Below are 15,222 nucleotides of genomic sequence, written 5' to 3' on the forward strand. Positions count from 1 at the left end.
ACCCGTGCTTTCAGGTTTAGATCCCTGTCCTTTGTCCTCATCTTGCTTAGTTCTTGGACAAGATGTTTTAAATTCTTTGGTTATTGATGTTTCTTCCCACCACCCTCTCAACATTGTCAAAATTTGATGCTTGCCCCTCACTGGATTCCTGTGCTTGTTGACCACTGTTACATTAAACTGCCAATCAACTTTAAAGCACTGAGCAGACACAGTCCCTTCTTCTGGGGACAACCTAGGGCTCTCAGGAAACTTTTGTTCCCTTTGGTCATTAACAAAAAAGGCCTGCCACAGCAGGACTCTGCCCCTGTTGATGGGAGCTATGCATTGCTAATGAAGAAGAAAACTGGGTAGCAGACTGGCCTGATCAGTCTCAACATGTTTCTAATAACCTCTGAATCCCCAGTCTTCATTTCTTCTTTCCTTCCTACATGAAGACTCCAAATCCTCTTTGGCCCACTAAGTTTTCAAGTTTGTATTTTCTCTTCCTTTCCTCCCCATCTTATGGTATTTTGTTTCACAGAAGATTAGAACTCCAGCTTCTCAGTCACACTGTATACATTTTAAATACTCATTGCCTTGGACTATAGTGTGGACATTAAGATGTCATAGATAATCCAGCAACCTGGGAGATGTAAGAGTAGCCTTTATCTTGTAATTCTGCCATATCACAAGCAATAGGTACTAGGTCTCCCTTTCAAATACAAAACATTTTGCTTCCATAATGCTTGGAAGAGCTTGTTACTTATCCAGAGTCACAGAGAATGTAGGAGGCAAAGCTGGGATTTGTACCCAGATCTTTCTGATACTGCAGCTCCTCCTAGTTCTACTATCCAGAGGTGGAGCTTGTAACAGTGACAAGGGGTCTCAGAAAGGCTTCCCAGAATCAGAAGCAAATGCCAAAGCCCTGTAAAAAGCCAAGAAGAAATAAACAAAAGCACTGGATTTTAAATTCCAGCAAAATTTTATCACTACTCTGTTCCCATGAAGGACCTCTTGGATGAACATTTCATTCAGGTGTTTCTCAGAAACTCTAGAAGCATTATCATGAAACCTCCAGTTCAGAAGTATCTTCCAGAGTTCATTTCTCCTAAATCACACATATATGTGGAATACAATCATATGAACAAGGGAAAAGGTACAGCAGGCTACTCAAGGAAGAAGGAAGAAGAGAGCCAAAACAAGTAGGGAGATGATTAGTTTTGCTCTGATACCTGTTTCACTTGTTACACTAAGCATGTATTATTTTATACTTTGAAAAGCATCAAATAAAAAATATTAAGCACTTGTGGCACAAGATATGGAAGCCCCCTAAGTGTCCGTCAATAGATAAATGGATAAAGAAGATGTGGTACATAGACACAATGGAATATTATTCATCCATAAAAAGAAATTAAGTCCTCCCATTTGCAACAGCATGAATGGATTTAGAGGGTATTATGCTCAGTGAAATGAGCCAGGTGGAAAAAAGACTAATACCGAAAGATTTCACTTACTTGTGGAGTATAAAAACAAAGCAAAACAGAAGGAACAAAATAGCAGTAGACTCATAGACACTGAGAAGGGACTAGTGGTTACCAAGGGGGAGGGGCTGGGGAGGATGAGAAGGGGAGGGAGAAGGGAATTAAGGGGCACAATATTGCACATTCATAATATAGGTTGGTCATGGGGATGGTAGTACAGCAAGGAGAACACAGTTAATGATTCTCTAACATCTTACTATGATGATGCACAGGCGGGGGTAAGGGCTTGATAATATGGGTGAATGTTGAACCACCATGTTGTGTATTTGAAACCATCATAAGCCTGTATATCAATGATACTTTCTTTAATTAAAAAAAAAGCTTGTGGCAAAGCCATACTTTATGTTCACTAAATCCCATTTATTTTCTTCTTCCTGCTTGTACAAGAAGATATTTCCCAGCTTCCCTTGCACTTAAATTGGGCTTATGCAACTAGATTCTGACAAAAGGGATGCAAGCAGAAGTGATGAATACTACCTCCAGGACTGGCCATAAAATCCACTGTCATCATCCATACTCTTTCTTCCTTTTCTGTGGCAAATGTTGAGGCTACATGATTAAGATGGCACTATCGTAAGACTGATGGGGCCAAATCCCTGAATCAATTTTGGTGGAGAGCCCTTTGACCCACACCAGGCAATGACCTGTTGCATCGAGCCCCTGAGAATATGGAGTTTCTTTGTTACTGCAGCACTGCCCTACCCATCCTGATGAACATGGTGCTCATACACACCCGAGATGGTCAGTGTCCCACAGAAGCCCCAAGAGAGCCTCTTGTATATTTGTCACACACAGAAATATCCTTTTAGTGTTTTTGCTAACTGGATTTTTTCAGATCCTAAGTTTGTATGAGGATATATATATTTCTGAGTATAATTCCTTTCCTTTCTACTACTCCTCAATTACCTTCTCATTCTTGCTTTGTTTTGGTATGTTTGTCCCAGAGGGAAATAAATCAAGGACTTATCAGAAAGGAAATAGTACACACACTTCACATTCTTGTTTAAACAAGACCTGAAAAGGGAGGAAATTTTATTATTTTTTATTCCCCCTCAGGGACCATTCTGATATTTACTATACTAATATTTACTTCTTGTTATAGTAAAACCTTAGGTAAACTATCAGAAACTGAGGTGTTCTACACAGACTAGTGTTTAACAGAATTGGAGTTTATACATTCAAGTAATAAAATGACATTGACTTTAAAATGTTTTGAAGAAAATATCATGAAATATATTAAATGATGGATGGTCCTGTTCTACCTTTTCTAGGCTCTGCAAAGAGGAGGGGTCACCCCCAGGAAACACCTGGCAAAGTCTGGAGATATTTTGGTGGCACAGTGTGGTGGACAGGCAGTGCTACATGGTTAGAGGCCAGGGATGCTGCTAAAAGCCCCATAGTGCACAGGACAAACCCCAGTGCAAACAATTATCCAAAATGTCAATGGTGCCAAGGTTGAGAAACCCTGCCCTAAGGCTGTTAGAGGCTTTGCACCTTCAGGGTGTGGAAAGCAGGACACCCCACTAGGAGCAAAGCTGAAGAGGGGGACAGGGCTGGGAAGTCAGTCAGGGAAGTAGGTGAAGGACACAGTGCCCATCTTGTGTGCCACGGCAAAAGCTGGCATCATTCTAACCATGGTGAGGAACCTACAAATGCTTTAAAACTGGGCACTGAACATGGACTAATTTATTTTTGCCAACAACTACTCTGGCTCTTGTGTGGCATGTGGTGGCAGGGGGCAAGTATGAGTGAAAGAGACCAGATGGGTGGTTTTGATAGCACAGAGAGGTGAAGGCACCTTGGATGTAGGTGATGGCAGTACAGATAGCGAAGGTAAAAGCTGAATTTATTAGAAGTAGAACCCACAGGTCTTGCTGATGAAGTGAATATGGACGGTGAGGAACAGAGGAGTCAAGGATTCACTGAAGCCAGGACCAGCTCCATGGGTGACCAGTGCAACAGCTGTCCCCACCGTGGGCTGGCAGTGACCTTGGTGGAGGGCTCTCGGCCACCTGGACCCAGGTGCTGTGCGCATCCCAGCATGGAGGTTACAATCCCTTCAGGGCAGTTGGGCCACTCTGGGGTTGGCGGAGAACTGACCTCCCTGTTCCTGTTAGGGTTCTATCTCCATTTTGTACTGAGCCTGGCAACTTACACAGCTGGCCCTGTTGGAAGGTTTTCAGCGTGAGCCACCAGGTGATTCCTTAGTGCCATTTACCAAAATGCGGAAGCACAGCAGTGAAAAAGATACAGTCTGGGGCAAGCTTAATCTCAAGGTAAGACTGAGACATGTAACTGATGAGCTCAATGTACAGCTATCCACAGCTCGGAAAAGGTACAATATTGTAGGTATAGAGCTGGATTTTGCCAGGCCGTAGAATATTTAACACAATGAGAATGATGGTCCAGCTGCTATGAAAAACAGGGTGGTGGATCCTCTGAACTGTAAATGTAGAATTACCGTTTGAGCCAGCAATTGCTCTTCCAGGAATACACACAGAGGCAGTAAAAGCGGGGATGTGAACAGGTAGTCGCAAACCTGTGTTCATAGCTACATTTTTCACACCAGCTGAAAGGTGTAACAGACTCAAATGCATAAAACAAACGTGGTCTATACATACAATGTGATATTATTCAGCCTGAAGAAGGAATGAAATTCTGACACATGCTACAACATGGATGAGCCCCCAGGACATTATGCTAAGGGAAATAAACTAGACTCAGGACAAGTACTGTATGATTCCACTTCTATGAGGACCTAGAACAGTCAGATTCACAGAATGGTGGTTACCAGGCTGGAAGAGGGAAGTGGGCCCTTAGTGTTTAAAGGGGACAGTTTCAGTGAGAGGCCCGGCACTGCAGAAGGGATGGGAAGGCAGGTAAGGGAGAGGAGAGAGAGAGCACCTATGGGTGACAGATCATTTTATCATCCTTGGAAAAACAGCTCTATGCATCCCCTTGAAACATATACCAGAGGGTGTCCTGACATGTGTGGGAAGGCCAGGAATGCTCAGGACCATTTTCCTGGCCCTCAGGAGGATTCAACTTGGACTCAGCCAGCCTGCAGGCTGGGAGGACAATGCCCCAGGCTCAGGACAGACAGGCCTGTGGAGTAGATTTGCACTTCCTTGGCACTGGAGAGGGCAGTTACTGTGCTATTTTTAGTTTGCTCCGCTATGTTATCAACTGAACCTCTCAGACAGGAGCAATGCCAAAGCCATGGAAATTCCAAGTCTACAGCTGGGAAAAATGCAGGAAGTCAGGAGTTCTTACGTATGAAGCAAGTTAGAGCTGGCTGGCAGAAGGGAAGGTGCATGGATTCCATTTGGAGATCAGAGCTCCCTCACTTGGAAACACATCTCAAACTCTTAGGAATCCATGGGCTCCGGCTCCCAGTGGGCTGGGCCATTGAAGTGGATGAAAAGCAGGAAATGGCCAGGTGACAAGGATGGAAATGACTTCCCAGATCAGGTCCCAGTCTGCGGAAGGATGGGAGTGGTCTTGGGTTGATGGAGAGGGCAGAAGGCAGCAGGAACCCCAAACCTGAGTAACTCCATCAGACCTGGGAGGCCCAGGCAGGGCAGGCCCCTCAGCACATGGGCAGGCAGCGCCCCCTTGCTAAACCTCCTGTAGATAAAGTCAGAATTTAATTGGAGCATCACCCCTGCCTCTGAAGTACTCCTTACCTTTTGGCCTCTTTTTCAGTGGAAAGACCTTGGTCCTCAGTTACAGAAGCTAGTCAGGTGTTCTGGGTGGGCAAGTCTGAGGCCCTCCACAGTTAGTGAGCCTGCTCTAGTTACAGTCACACAAAAAGAGAGGGAATGCAAATGGGTGCCCTTCTCTGGTCCTGACCCTGAAAAGGGCAATGAAAATTCTGGTTTAAAAAATAACCAGTATCTCCTTGCTTTACTATTCCCAAGCACAAAAAGTTCAGGCCACATACTCTTCACCACCCACTCACATACCTGGCATGCACCCTTCTTCCTAAATCTAATTGCTCTGTAACAACTGCCATCTCAAGGTGTTTGGGATCCTCAAAAATCGACTCAAATACATTTTAATGTGTATTCGTATTGGCATTCATTTTCTACTGCTGCCATAACCATATACCACAGACTGGGAGCTCACACAACAGAAATTTCTTTTCTTACAATTTGGAAACTGGAAAGTCCAAGATCCTGGTGTTGGCAGAGTGTTTCTGCTGAGGCTTCTCTCCTTGACTTGCAGAAGGAGGCCTTCTCTCTGTGACTTCACATGGTCTTCCCTCTGCGTGTGTCTTAGTCCATTTGGGCTGCTGTAACAAAACATCATAAACCAGGTGGCTTGTAAAGAGCACTAATGCATTGTTCACAGTGCCGGAGGCTTGAAGTCCAAGATCAAGGTACTGACAGGTTCCGTGTCTGGGGCGGTTGGACCCACTGCCCAGTTTGTACATGGCATCTTCCTGATGATTCCTCACCTGGTGGAAGGGGTTAGGGAGCTCTCTGGGGTCCCTTTTATAAGGGCATTAATCTCATTCATGAGGTCTCCAACCTCATGACCTAAGCATCTCTCAAAGGCCCCACCCAATACATCACCTTGGGGGTTAGGATTTAACATACGAGTTTTGGGGGAGCACAATCTATACCAGTGTGTGTGTCCTAATCTCGTCTTAGAAAGGACCCCAATTGTGTTGGTTTAGCTCCCACCGGTATGAACTGACTTTACTTGAATTACCTCTTTCAAGGCCCTGTCTCCAAATACAGCACACTCTAGGGCTAGGGCTTCCACATATGGATTTGGGGTAGAGGGCACAATCCAGCCCGTAGCAGTATGTAAATGACTGAGGAGCTTCTGCTAAATATAGCATTAACACAGTCCGAGCAAAACTGCTTTGCTTAACTTTTTGGAAATTGCTAAATTTTTAGCAAGGGAGGCAGAGAATCTGCATTGTTGTGTCATATTCTCTCACTGCTTTTAAATGAAATTTCAAAACCAACACCTACAGCAGTTCGAATCTCAGTTTGTTAACTGTGTTTTTCTCCTGAACTTTGTAAATGCTTCAGTTCTATGATCCTTCTCCAAAGTAAGGCAGGCATCAAAAAACAACCCCAACAGATTTCCATCATCTGCAGCAAACAGCAAGACACTAAGTAAGGGAATCCAGCCTCCACAGGCACTGAACTCATCCACCAGAAACCCACCTAGCAGAAATGACTAGTGGTAACAGTGGATGTATTCCCCTGGTGGTGCGGTTGTCTGCCCATCAGTACTTTACTTTGTTAAGAACATCCTTTACACTGAGATGAGAATCTTGCCCTTTTGTTACATTTTACTATACTCATTTCCTAACATCACTAAAAATAATTCATGGACACGTTGAACAGGGGCATAATATTGCACCCTGTTTTATGCTATAACTTACCTGACCATTTACCAACTGCTGGACTGTGGGGACCCGGCCTACGGCCGAGGCTGAGCCCCACTCTAGCTGGACAACGCTCTAAAGATGGCGCCTGCTTCCTGCTCACCACCCTTTCCCCTCTTCCCTGTTGGGGATTGGCCCAGCAGACTTCCGTACCCGTGTACAGCTCGTGCTGCCCGCTTAGAGTGGCGCGTGACACCTATCCGCTTAAAGGTCACGCATGATACTGTCCCGGATTGGTTGGGTGACTGAATATAAGGGAGCCCGCTGGGAGGGAAAAAGAGCTTCCCGACAACTGCTGTAACTGCTGCAAGAGATTAGACAATAAAGCCTAGAGAAGAATCAAGACCTTGGGCGTGTTGCTTCGGTCCCTGAAGGGTCGTGACACTGGACATTAAGGTTGCTTCCACTTTTTAACAATTACAAATAATTCTGACAAACATCTCAGGTATACATGCTTGCCTGTATTCTTGATTATTTCCTTAGGCTAGAAGCGAAGTTACTACATCTAACATACACACATTTGTTTTTGAGGCTTTTGGAACACAAGAAAACAGCTTCCTTTCAGGTTCTGTAACTTTGTGTGTCAGGGAACAATCTTCCAGCCCTCCCCTGACGCTAAAGCAACAGTTACCAGGGTATCCTCACCCTGTGCCCAATTTGCACCCAAGCCCAATTAGTGCTGCCAATAATCACAGGGTGCTGGGATAGGCACAGGGAATAAAAAGGAAACACAGCTGCTGCTAAGGAACAAGGCGAGGAGCACGGGAATACATGTATCTGTGAAGTGCTTCTCTGAAGAGCTCAAAGTGTTCAGAGATGTGGCCTCATTCATCTTCATAGGTCTGTTATTCTTCCTTCTTGTACACACACCCAAACATAATCGTTATCTGCTGCCCTCTATTTTTGCATTCACTGTGCTCCTGTTTTCCTGATATTCCCTAAAGTGGCTTTTATATTTGGGACATCTGATTACTGCAGATGACAAAAAGCCCCAAACTGGGTCTGTTCATCTCTCACCCTTCAGATCCATAGATGGAAAAGAGAAAGGACAATTAGTCCCATTTTAAGAATGAACAGGGAAGTTAAGTAGTCCAGCACAGGATGTCCCCAGCAGCAAAAAAGGGGGGATTCCAGGCAGAAGCTCTAAGTGAAAGTTGCACGCCAGCTCAGGTGCTTTCTTTCAAATTTTCTTGCTTTCACCTTTTTGCATAATGTATTCACATTTCTGACCTTGTAGACATTTTTTTAATGGACTGTGCTAGAATAATGGCTCCCTCAAGAAGTCCACATTCTCTCATCAGAACTGTGGATATATTACCTCACATGGCTAAAGAGACAGACTTTGCACATGTGATTAAATGGAATATCTTGACATTGGGAGAGTATCCTGGATTATTGAGTATGGTCTTAAGGGTCCTTATCAGAGGGAGGCACAACTTCTGCGTACCAAAGGATACTACCAAGACAATGAAAAGACAGCCCAAGAATGAGAAAATATCTGCAGATCAAATGGGTGACAAGGGATTAATATCTAGATTACATGAAGAACTCCTACAATTCAGCAACACAAAGTCTAACAAGTCAATGAAAAAAATGGGCAAAGGACTTGGATAGACACTTCTCCAAACATCCAGATGTTTATCCATATACAAATGTCCAGCAAGCCCATGAAAGGATGCTCTACATCATTAGTCACCAGGGAAATGCAAAACCACAATGAGATACCACTTCACACCTGCTAATTTAACTCCTCAGAAGAAATACAATAACAAATGTTGGCAAGGATGTGGAGAAAATGGAACCCATGTACATTGCTGGTGGGGGATGTAAAATGATGCAGTTGCTATGGAAAACAATTTGGCAGTTCCTCAAAAATCTAAACAGAATTTTCATGTAACCCCACAATTCCACTACTAGCTTACCCAAAAGAACCAGAAGCAGGAACTTAAAACAGATACTTATACTCCAATGTTCATTGCAGCATCACTCACAGTAGCCAAAAAATTGAAACAATCCAAGTGCCCATCACAAGATGAACAGACAAGTGGTATATACATTCAAGGGAATATTACTCAACCATAAAAAATGAAGTTCTACAATATGCTACAACACAGATGAACCTTGAAAGCATTAAGCCAAGTGAAATGACCAAACACAAAAGGGCAAATACTGCATGACTCCACATATGTAAAACATGAAGAACTGGCAAATTAATTGACAGTAAGTAGATTTGAAGTTGCCATTTTTTGGCTACTGTGAGTGATGCGGCAATGAACATTGGAGTACAAGTATCTATTTTAAGTTCCCGCTTCAGTTCTTTTGGGTTAAGAAGGTGGAGGGGAGGGAACAGGGCAGTTACTGTGTAACGGCACAGTTTCTGTTTGGGCCAAGAAGGGTTTGGGAAATAGTGCTGGTGGTTGTACATTATGAATGTAACTAATGCCATTAAACTGCACATTTAAAAAATGGTTATATGACAAATTCTACATTATACATATTTTACAGTGATGAAAATAAAGAGAGAAGCAAGAGTTTCAAGTCAGAAAAAAAGATGTGAAGATAGAAGCAGAGACTGGTGCAAAGGTGGGGTAGTGAGGCCATTGGCCAAGGTATGTGGGCAGCCTCGAGAAGCTGAAAAGGTAAGAATGGATTCTCCTCCGGAGCTTTCAGAAGAAAGCAGCCCTGCCAGCATCTGGACTTTTAACCCTCCAAGGCTCCTTTCAGACTTCCAACCTCCAGAAATGAAAGATACTAAATTTGTGCCATTTTAAGTTCTAAGTTTGTGGTGATTACAGCAGCAACTAGAAACATACATGGATGTAAAACCTTATTTTGTTATTTTAAAATGTATTATTTTATTATAATTCACTAATCATGATATACTAATTTACTTTTTTAGTTGATCCCCTTACTTTTAAAGTTCCACATAACAGAGCACTACAGTTTGGGTACAAGTGTAGGGAGCTGGCAGAAGGGGCCCTCTCGGTGTTTGACCAGCATGTGATCAGTTACTTGGCTGTCAGAGAGTGGGCCCTTTTATGAAAGGGTAAACTGTAGAATAGATTTCATTAATGATATCCCAAAGAAATATTTCTCCTCATGCATACAACCCTGAAAATTCACGCATATGTGAATTTATGTTTTATCATTTCTGGAACTTGCACCCATGCACCACAGATGGAAGCACATTAGACCACATTCCTGCGCTCCTTGCCCCCCAGGTCTGCCCTGCCTAGGCTCCCATAGCACTTGGCCTGACCTCTTGCTACACTGTTCCTTTGAGGGCGGGAACCAGGTTTTAGTAAGCTTGCGCTCTCAAGCTCCATTTTCAACCTTACATCTAGTTATGGAATGAAAGCCTTTCTATTTGATAAGCCACTAGGTGGAGACACAATGCTCTAGAGAGTATGCTGAGAGACTGAGAAAACCAGTATGTCCCAAGGACATCTACACCCTAATAAGTGATCCCTAAAGACATAATAGCGTTAACTTCCACGAACCTAAAACATGCTAACATCTGGCCCCAGCGTCTCTCTCCAACACCTTTTCTAATATTAAGCATTTGCTCCTAGGCATGTCCAGATGGTGTTTCTCTTAAAACACCAGCCCACAGCTGGTTTCACTCTTTAAGATTCCCTGTGCTGAATGCCGAAGCTGCTTCTCATCCATTTATTGCCTTTACATGACTGCTCCATGAACTCGGTAACAGCTCATCAAGGCACAGATGGACCAGCAGGCTCATACCTGTGCTCCAAGCCAGCAGCTGCCGATGTCGTTCGTGCTGGTCCTGGTGGGCACCAGGGCTTTGCTGGCAGCCATTATCCCCACAGAACCCTGAGGCTGAGCCACGGTGGCCATGGTGGGAGCAGTGGATTCTGACAATCCCAGACATGCCCTTTACCCCTGTGGTGACAGGTACATAACCAAAGAGGAGTTGAAGTCAGGTGGGCTGTGGCTGCCCAGGCATTACTCAGCCCTCTACCAAATCATTTCTTCCCAAGAACGCCCTGATCCATCTTTGGTTTCTTGCACTTACAGGCTATGATATATGAAGAAAAAGTGGTAAATCCACCTGCCCTTTCTTTCTTCCTGTTCTCCCATGAAAATCACACCTCACATACCATGGGTCAGTGAACAACAAACCAGAGACCTTCGTCAAAAATGAACTAGGTAGAAAGTGAAAAGGAGTCTGATAATCTGTCACTGCCACTTAATGGAACACTTCTCAAAATCACTTCAATTTTTTTCTAATTATAGAAGGAACACATGTTTCCTGAAAACAATTTGGAAAATAGAGAGAAACACTAAGGAAGAATATAAATCATCTGTGATCCTGCCATGTTGAGGGTTTTTGGTGAACTTACATAGACTAAGTGCTCAGCAGTGCAACTTTCTGCAATGTGTTGCCTCATCTAAATTTCCTTCTAAATGTACCTTTAGTGCAGTGATGGCCCAGGCAGGCATTGTGGAACCACATTTCCGATTTATCACGTAAACAGATCTGACCCCAGACTGGGATAAACCACTGGCCTGAAATATCCAAGAGGGGGGCCAGCACCCAGGCCTTCTTTACCAGCTCTTTTCTCGTAACTCCATCTTTCCTGGTCCAGGGTCCTGTCCTCTGACTGCTGGAAAGTCCCTTCTCAAACCCCTTCTCTCCTCCCAAAGTGCAGCCACTGGACAGGCTCACTTAGGACAGGATTGTTATGTTCATTTTGTAGTGACAATGTCATCAGTGTGAGGTAAGGGCCCTGCTCCCAGGAGGGAGGCATACGCACCATCCAACCTCTGCTGTGCCCCTGCCTCCTCTGGGTCTGCCCGCACTCTCGGTGTGTCACCGTCATGAAGCCAACACTGCAGTCACCACAGCCACCTCCTCATTATCGCACCTGGTTCTCCACTGTACCTAACAGACCTGAACATCACTCATTTAACACATTCTGTTTCTAACCAACCCCCAACTCCCCTTCTCCAAAGAAATTGGTTTCTCTTGCTCAGTACCATCCAATGAGATCTTTAAGGGTTTTCAGTGTGGTAAAACTGGTCTATCTTGGCAAAAGGTATCCATCAGAATGTAAATGAGCAAGGAGAAGAAATCTAGACTGCTTTTAATGTAATGAAAGTCTGACCCCCAGTCATCATTGGTAGGAATGCATCTGGGGACAGCAAGTTTTAACCGTGCTTAATCACTCTGAACTTATGAACAGGTGGACTTACAAACAGCTTGTTTTTAAGTAGAGGTGTATCTGTACAATTGAGTGGATAATAACTGGTTGAACAACTTTGCCAAAAGATATGGGTTGGTAGACCCATGTCAATCTAAAACAAGGTCTTTATTGCTTGATCAGTCTTCATTTCTGCCCTATTCATGTCTCTCCAGTTTGTGAATAGATAAGAAAATCAGTGGTAAGGATTTTTCAAAGTAAGAATCATGGTCCTCATGCAAATATAAAATGAACATGTGTCCATTAATGGACTCATCATTAATTAACCTGTTAATTAATGTGTTAATTAATGATGAAGGCAGTAAAATATTACAACTGGGGCAGAATAGTATCCAAAGAGCAGACATAGAAGCAAGCAGAAATGCTGAGATAAATTTGCTAATAGAACACAACTGGCAGCCTTTTTTGCAGAGTAGAAATCAACTGCATGTCCACCAGGCAAAATTCACTTGCATCCCTACGGCTAAGAACCATGTCCATTACTATGTGTTTTCTACAATTTACAGCTGCAGAACAGTTTGGTCAAAAACAAGGAAAAACATAGACTTCTGTAAAATCAGACAACCCAGAAGAAATTTGCTAGATTATACCCAGCATTATCTATTAAAAGGAAACTCAGTAATATTTTTGCCCATTTCAAGGCCTTTCACAATTTTTCCTGACAATAAGAGGAAACTTAATAATTATAAAGCAATCTGAGGTTCTGTGCAGGGACCAAGTGCAAGTCGAGAGTGGAAAATGTTGTAGCTTAGCAGGAGTGCATGTGGGAATGGCTTAGGAGTTTCAATCGGTATTATGCTTTTTTTCATGCAGACATCATCTGCCCTGGCTGTGATCAGACAGGGTTCTGTGTACACATTTTTCAAGGTCTAGAAATACTCAGAAAGGTAAAGGACTAAGGAGTGGTGGAAGAAACCAGGAATATTCAGTCTACAGAAGGAAAAATTCTAACAGGAATGCGATGGCTATCTTCACACCCATTTAGGACAAATATGGAAGAAGCCTTAAGGAAAACCTTCCTAAATAATAACCAGATGGATGATTATGATGATGACAATACTAATCAACACTTGTTGAGCTTTGCCCTGTGGGAAATGCTGAGCTAAGCATCATCTCATTTAATCCTCATGACAATGAAAAACTAGCACAAGCCTGGACTTGGCAAATGGAGATGTCAGACTTTGGGTGGAACCAAATGCCTTTAAAACTCCACTGAGCTCTGAGATTACATGGGTCTGTGCCACTCTTAAAGAGTAACTGCTTAAAGATCTCCCTTAAAGACCTATGGTTACTCTATTTAGTACAAATTTTTCTGCCCCGACAAACAAAGGCTCTTTAAACAGCCCAAATCAGTCTCTCCAGGTTGTCACCCAAATATTATAACGACACCCAACCCAGGCTAATGTACTAAATCCAGCCGTGCAAAGGACTCATGCAACCAACTTTTAATCAACTTGACCAATTCTCCAACCTCTACAGTTCTACTCACTCTTTTCCATCTCCAAAGCAATCTCCTCTGCAAAGTCGTTCTGGTATGTACTTTCCCACTATCTCCCTTTCCCTAAAATAGCACTTTATCTCGCTTTTGCCACATGCCAGCAAGACTGTAGAAGGCCCTGAAAACTAGGACAAGGGGTACATCAGGGATTGTTGACCGGGAAAGTGACTTCCTTACATGATTCTTCCCAGTTGTCTTGTATGTATTTTCTTGTGTTTATTTTATTGTATGTATTTTTTTTTAAATATGTTTATGCAGTTTTCTTATTTTTGATCTCTTGTTCACCGATGTCTTTTTCTGGTTGCTCTTAAAACACTGGCAGACATTTGATAGTTTTGTTTGGTCTGCTGTCATTTCCCACCAAGACCTAGAATGTACTCTCCCCCTCCTCCCTGAACATAGAAATTTTCTTTGCCAATTTCCCACTTCCCATCCCCCAAATCTACAAGAACCTCTTGACAGGCCTGCTTGTCTCTTGATGATTTTTCCTCTTCTCTCCTTTTGCTGTTCTACTGCTCTTTAATGGACTGTCATTTACTCCAGTTTGGAGATTTCTGGTTTTCTATTGCTGAAGACTTCCTCTTTTCCTATTGAGGGCCACAGGGAAAGTGAACCTACCCAGAAAGCAATCAGGAATTTCTTGTTGATCAGCGGGTTGTCTGCATGTTCATCTCTCCAGGACCCAGCGGGAGCATCCTCCATGAGTTGGGTGGTCTCCTAGAACTCTGGCCAACCTGCCCTGTGGAAAAAATATGAGGAAGACGGGTGAGCTCCCACTTCACTGCTACCTGCACGTTCTCAACCCTCAGAGTGACCCTGCTATGTGTGCCACACCCCACACCGCTGGTGAAGACATTGTAATGTAGAGAAGTTGAGTTACACCCCCAAAGTCAGAGACAGAGAGTGGCACGGCCAGGGTTCAAACTCCAGCCTTTCTGACTCAAGATGTACACCCTTCCTCTGGATTCCAGAGCATCACCAATTTCCCACTGTGGTTAGAAGTCTTAAATTTTTTTTCATGTTCTGCCCTTACACACATTTTTAAAGTAAAAATATATCATTACATTAAAAAGAATTCACATTTGAACAGTCTCACCGAATACTGCTAATCCTCCTGTAATCTCACCAGATGTATCACCTTAACAAAAATTCCTCATCAAAATTGGCCTTTGTCTGGTTTGCATTGTGAAGCGCAACTACACAAAACTAAGGATCAGGAAACAAGGATGAATTGCATCAGGGATGCATCTCCCATAATTCCTATGGTCCTTTTTCCTCCTCTGTTCCAGATTTTCTCCCCATTTCTGTTTCTAGGGGTTTTCTTCTAAAACTCTCCAAGATTTGTAATGAATCCATTCACTTTCATTCCCTCTGTCTTAACAGCTTCACCAGTGCGGCCTTCCATCCTTGGACTTGGGATAAGCCCACCGCTTGGTCACAGATGGGAAAACACAGCTCTGCCCCTCAGACCACTGTCAGTTTCACAGCATCCTCAAATTCTGTTAAACTGAAGGATGATGTGTTTCTGTCCTTCCCTATCTGTTCCCTGCAGTGATTTTACATTAAGAACAT

The 15,222-nt window shown here is 43.4% G+C and overlaps 1 long non-coding RNA gene across 1 annotated transcript in view; it reads right to left on the reverse strand.

Moving 5' to 3' along the window:
* Positions 1-14,391, reverse strand: part of LOC140845203 (uncharacterized) — a 44,875-nt gene extending 30,484 nt beyond the window's left edge. Inside the window, exons 1-2 of the long non-coding RNA XR_012123976.1 lie at positions 14,269-14,391; positions 5,672-5,814 (exon numbers count right to left, since the gene is read on the reverse strand). This is a non-coding gene — a long non-coding RNA (uncharacterized lncRNA). The remainder of the gene's footprint in view (positions 1-5,671; positions 5,815-14,268) is intronic.
* Between the last annotated feature and the right edge of the window lie 831 nt (positions 14,392-15,222).

Source organism: Manis javanica, chromosome 2 (assembly GCF_040802235.1).
Source record: "Manis javanica isolate MJ-LG chromosome 2, MJ_LKY, whole genome shotgun sequence".
In the NCBI taxonomy this organism is placed as follows: Eukaryota; Metazoa; Chordata; class Mammalia; order Pholidota; family Manidae; genus Manis; species Manis javanica.